Below are 6457 nucleotides of genomic sequence, written 5' to 3'. Positions count from 1 at the left end.
GCCCAACACTCGCGAGTTTGAAGCTCGTCACAGTCATCCCTTCCTAGATTCTACTCAGAATACCACAGACAAGGTTTAGACGTTCCGGATCTCAGGAATGGCCGCCAATAATTCTAGCTTATACCACGAAGACTCTGATCTGAATCATAAGGCTAAGAGATATGCATTCAATCTAAGATAGAACGGAGGTGGTTGTCAAGCACGCGTTCATAGGTGAGAATGATGATGAGTGTCATGGATCATCACATTCATCAGGTTGAAGTGTGAATGAATATCTTAGAATAGAAGCAAGCATGATAGAATGGAAAACAGTAGTAATTGCATTAATTCATGAAGAACAGCAGAGCTCCTCACCCCCAACAATGGGGTTTAGATACTTATACCATAGAAGATACAATATGAAACGTGTAGAATATCACAAGGTACAAGATGAATCACTAAAAGTAGTTTTTATAGTAAACTAGTGACCTAGGGTTACAGAAAATGAGTAAGCTAGGGTGTTTAGTGTAAAAATCCACTTTCGGGGCCCACTTTGTGTGTGCTTGGGCTGAGCATTGAAGTTTTCATGTGTAGAGACTTTTCTTGGAGTTAAACGCTAGCTTTTGTGCCAGTTTGGGCGTTTAACTCCAGCTTTTATGCCAGTTCTGGCGTTAAACGCCAGAATTCTTAAGCTGACTTGGAACGCCGGTTTGGGCCATCAAATCTTGAGTAAAGTATGGACTATTATATATTGCTGGAAAGCCCAAGATATCTACTTTCCAACGCAATTAAGAGCGTGCCAATTGGGCTTCTGTAGCTCCAGAAAATCCACTTCGAGTGCAGGAAGGTCAGAATCCAACAGCATCTGCAGTCCTTTTTCAGCCTCTGAATCAGATTTTTGCTCAGGTCCCTCAATTTCAGCCAGAAAATACCTGAAATCACAGAAAAACACACAAACTCATAGTAAAGTCCAGAAAAGTGAATTTTAAATAAAAACTAATAAAAATATAATAAAAAGTAACTAAAATATACTAAAAATATACTAAAAACAGTGCCAAAAAGCGTATAAATTATCCGCTCATCAATGGTCCTGCTGCTGCTGTGGAAGATGAGGGTCTAGCTGCCTCGACTACTACTCGAGCTCGAGAGCGGCGCCTAGAAGGGGGCTTCTCGTGCACTCACCCGCCCCATGGGATAGTAACTTCCTTCTCATCTTCGTCTGGGGCGGTGGAATCGCATCATCATCCCTCCATGGGGCGCCAGCTAACTCAATCATCCTAATGATCATGGTGAGAAATGGCAAAAGGCCACGGATGTGAGCGCGCCACATGCTTCTCCTGATCAGCCGGGAGAAATATACTTCCTTCCCTTCCATGACACAGCCAATCAGAAGAAGCATATCCATCGGGATCTCAGAAAAATGTGTAGTAGGCAGGACATAGTGCGCGAATATCTACTGCCAGGTCCTAGCCTCCTTAGTCAGATAGGTGAATAACATCCCCTTGGGCCTGATGTTGGTGGACTCCATGACCCAAGAGGCGTCCGGTGTGGCAATGACGCTCTTCAGCGCTTCATAATCAAAAGTCATAGTGTTTATGGCAGTCTCTGCCTCCTGATATGCACAAATATCACCAGTTCGAGGTAAGCACTGTAAAACACTCTCAATGTCTGCCTCAAGGATCAAAATCTGCCCACCCCGCAGGTGCACTGACTCCAGGGTCTCTTGAAAGAAGTTACAATAAAACTCCTTGACCCAGGAAGTGTTGATCCGGCCCAAATCCCTATCAATAAAGCCAAGGCCCAATCCCTGAATGCGGGCCTCAATGGGTTCCTTCAGGTCATCGGGTAAGGCCAATTTATTCTCAATATTCAGGCCCGTCTTCCGATAGGTGGGAAGACGGAGCTCACAGTAGAGATTTGGGAACATGTATGTATCGGTGGGTGGTTTCAGCTGATTCTCCTTATCCACCTTATTAATCGGATTCTTGGCATAATTGACATAAGGGGAAAGTGTAAGAGCTTGAGATTTCTTTCTCTTTTTGGAGGTGGTGGACTTTTCTATTCCTCTATTGGCCATCCTGAAAATCAAATAGGATATATAAGCACTTAACCAAGTAGAGAGATAACAAGCAAGCAATGGGATAGTCATGAAGTGAGTCTATTAGGCACATTCACCATCATAACTCAAAAGAATGGTTAAACAGTTAAATAAAATGAAAATTGAAGTTAGGAAGTTAAACTAGTTAGTGAGTTAAAAAAATGAGATTCGTAGTTAGTGATATGATGGAAAACGGCTTAATTGAAAGAGAATAGCAAAATGTGTACACAAGCACGTTCACACTCATGAGGGAAGTGCAGTCATTGATGATGAAATATGAAATTGCGAATGATGCAATTAATTGAAAACAAGTCATCAATCAATTCTTTGCAATAGTTGATATGGCAAGGTTAAAAAGTTACACAAGTAGAATTCATCAACTAATTGCAATGCAAGAACCATGTGCACAAAATTACAAGTTAGATTGAATAGGGAGTGAAGCACAAGAATAAGACATTCAACTAACTTGAAAAGTGTAAACAAGGGATGGTTGAAAGTAAGTCATAGAAAATGTATGAAATATGGAAAAACTGACCCAAGGATACCTAAGAATTGAACTTGATGTAGCTTGGTGAATAAGCAATTTCAAAGCCAACAAGTTCAATCATAAGCAAGATGTTTGAAAGCAAAGCAATTCTAGAAAATTGGGCAGCATTTCGGCAGTAATGAGGACGTTTCCGGACAACAACTAATCAGTAGGAGAGTCACATGAATCTAAGAAGCAAGAGGCATAACCAAATAGTAGCAGAAAAAATAATGGTCGTGCGCCCAATGGAAGTCGCAAAGCCAGGCAGCAGCAAAAGGATTACAGAATATGAAATGCAACAGGCGCAATTATCACTCAGCAAAGCAATCAATATCACGCAGCAATCAAGCAAAATAAGCTCAGATAGGTAAACAAATATGGCACAAAAAATCAGGCCTAGAATCCTCTATCCAGAACCTAACTACCTAACAGCAGATATCTCTAGCTATCCTAACATGTAACGAAAAGAAAATTAAATTCTAATTAACAATAAATCAACAGTAAACTAAGAACGAAGAAAGAGTGAAATAAGGGGGCACAGGGGAGCTACCTGGGAGCAGACCAGGAATATGCAGGAATGGAATGGGGGGGTAGGCAGTAGTGAGGCTGGGAGGACGGAAATGCAGTTCCCACCTCAGGTGGTGGCGGCAGCGACCCCACGGCGGCGCAGCAGGGGCCGGTGCGGTGGCGGTTGAGAGAAGACAGAGAGAGCGAGGGAGTGAGAAAAGAGGAATGAGAGAGAGAGAGAGAAAACGGGGTGAGGGAGGAGGAAGAAGGGTAGGAGGCGATGGCGGCGGAGGCGCGCCGACGCGGTGGTCAGAGGTGGGATGGGGGTGAAAGGGGTGGAAGGAGAAGAAAGGTGGGTTGATGGTGCGTCTGCGCGATTGTTCATCGCGCCTTAGGGTTATCCTATTTTATTATCGACGCGGGCGCGCACCGTGCGCGTCCGCGTGCATTGAAGATTTTTGGGGATGGACGTGGGAGCGTAATGTGCACTCAGGCGTGACTTGTGGAACTAGCAAGGACGCGCACGCGTAATGTGTGCGCGCGCGTACGAAGAGTTGGGCTGAGGGCTCAGTGCTAGCCCAGCACCAGCATAACTCTCTGGACGAAGTATGGGCTGGGGCCAGCCGCTGAAGGACGCGTCCGCGCAATGCATGCATCCGTGTGCTTGGCCATCTGGTGTAGGTGTGCGCGGGCGCGATGTACGCGCTCGCGTGTTTCCCCTTAACGTTGCAGGGACGAGTTGGGCTAAAAGCTCAACATTTGCACAAGAGAGGCCCAACTCTCTGGAAAATCTATAGGGGCTGCATCCGCTTATGGACGCGTGCGCGTACGGCGAGCGCGCGCGCCCTTCACCCCCTTTTCTTCTCTTTTTTTTTTAGAAGCCTAAGCACAGAATTTAACACTCTCCTAAGCTATAAACATCCTAAAGCAACCAAAATTCAAATTTAACAAAATCTTTAAGTTTTTGAAAAATTTACAAAAACAAAACAAACACAACTTGCACTTCAAGTAACCTTCTTTAACAACAATCTAAACTAATGAAAACACACTACAACAACCTATTAATCAAAATAAAATGTAGAAGAGTATGGAAAAGAAGGAAACTACCTATAGTGGTAACTCAAATCACTTATTAAGTATATATACAAGAGAATGGAAAGAGTTTATCATGGTGGGGTGTCTCCCACCTAGCACTTTTGGTTTAAGTCCTTAAGTTGGACATTTAGGAAGCTCTTTGTCATGGTGGCTTATGCTTGTACTCATCCTTGAATCTCCAAGGATCATTGTTCTTCAAATGGTTGACAGAAATTCCAACCAAATTCACCATGCTTGGGCAAAGTTCTACCCAAGATATGAGTTCCCATAGTTGGTCTACATGGTTCGCTCCGGGATCCCATATCTTGTTTTCGCCCCGTCTTCAAGTTGATTTCCATGAATTCTCAGTTCGAGCGGTTGACAAGTAGAACAAGTAGAATTCTCTTGAGCATACCAAGTTCTCTTCCTATACCCATGTAAAGTAGCATTCATCCAATCATAGTCCCTATACTTTGAGGTTTTGACCTTGATGAGCCTAATTCCAAACCTCCAACCACTACACAACTCTCTTTTACTCTTAATTCCACAAAGAGCTCTAAGTTGACAATCTTTTTCAATTAAACCATATTCAAGTGAGAAAGTAAGGCTTAGGGATAAGAATTTTACCCACTTGAATGTTGTGTTGGATGGTGACTTGGGGAGGGAGACCTCCCCACACTTAGACAATGCGAGGTCTACTTCTTTAGGCTCTTCTTTAGTTGTTTCCACCTTTTCGCAAGCTTTTTCAATTTCACCCTTTTCCCCTTTATCACTTGGCTTGGTGTTGCCTTCAAGAGCTTCAATTTCTCGCCCAATGAGAGGTGATTCAATTTTGGATAAGAATTCATTGATGAATGAATTCATCTCTTGATCAACCTCTTCATATTCTTCAATTTTGATATACACCATGCCAACTTTTTCCTCTTGGTAGCTCACCAAGGGTATGGGAGGTTGTGCACATTCTTCTATAGTTTCAACTCCATGTCCAATGGGAGAGGATTCACTTGTAGATAGAAATTCATCCATGATTGAATCCATCTCTTGATAAACCTCTTCCAAGTCTCCAACGACGATATGCCTTAAAGGTTGAGCATCCTCCTCAACGTCGATATCAAGCTTCTTGGAAAGGTGCTCCATGATGCTACATTCCCATGGACTTTCAACATCTCCTAAATCTTCAACCACTTCTTCCTTTTCTTCAATGATCATAGGATTCTCCAATTGCTCTAATACAAAATAACATCCCTCATTTCCCACCGGAGTTTCCAATCTCTCCTTCATGCTATGCTCTTCAATTGATTCTTCACATGTAGCTATGGAAGCACCTTGAGTGTTCAAGCATTGGTAGGCTAAAGTATGCACTACCTTGGTCAAGTTAGTTACAAACTCTAAGGTGTTCCTCTGCATATCCGCTTGTCCTTGAAGTAGAAAGATGAGAGAGTCATCTATTGGGGCTTGGGGTGGATAGAAGGATTCATCATTTTGGGGAGAGGGTTCATAGTAGGAAGGTGGTTCTTCTTGGTAAGGGTATGGAGATGGTGTGCATTGAGGTAGTTCTTGATAATAATCATGATTTGATTGTGGTGGTGCTTGAGGTTTTTGCTCATAATGGTCATAAGAATATGGTATGGGTGATTGGTTATATGATGGATATGGATCATAGGAAGGTGTTTGGTAATGAGAGGCTTGTGAGGATGGTTGAGGTTCATGTTGAGGATAAGAGTTATAGGCATATGATGGTGGTAATTGATTATCACAAAAAGAGTCACCATAGCCATCAAATTGACATGTATTAGGATGGTGGTTGTACCTATAAGTATCCGGAGGTGGTTGCCAATAGGAGTGATCAATTCCTTGAGGCTCCTCCCATCTTGAAGTGTTCCATCCTTGGTACATGTTATCATTAAAGTCCACATTTTCTACAACACAATTAGAACCAAACTCATAGCCAAAGTGAGAATTCATGATAGCAAGAGAAAATAAAAACAAAATCAAATAAGAAGAGAGGAAATTAAATCCTAAAACTAGCAAGAACTAACAAAGAGGCAAAAGGCAAACATATTCATAATATTCACATATATACAATAACCAATAACACAACACCATTGCAACTCGTCCCCGGCAACGGTGCCATTTTGATGAGAGGAGTTTTGTGTGATCTAGAATTTACAAATGAATTCTCGTTGTAAGTATAGTTTCTAAACCAACAATAATCCTTTCATACAAAAGATTGTTTGTCACAAGTAACAAACCCCTAAATTTATAAACCGAAG

This window comes from Arachis hypogaea, chromosome 14 (genome assembly GCF_003086295.3).
Source record: "Arachis hypogaea cultivar Tifrunner chromosome 14, arahy.Tifrunner.gnm2.J5K5, whole genome shotgun sequence".
Lineage (NCBI taxonomy): Eukaryota > Viridiplantae > Streptophyta > Magnoliopsida > Fabales > Fabaceae > Arachis > Arachis hypogaea.
This window is presented reverse-complemented; position numbering follows the sequence as displayed.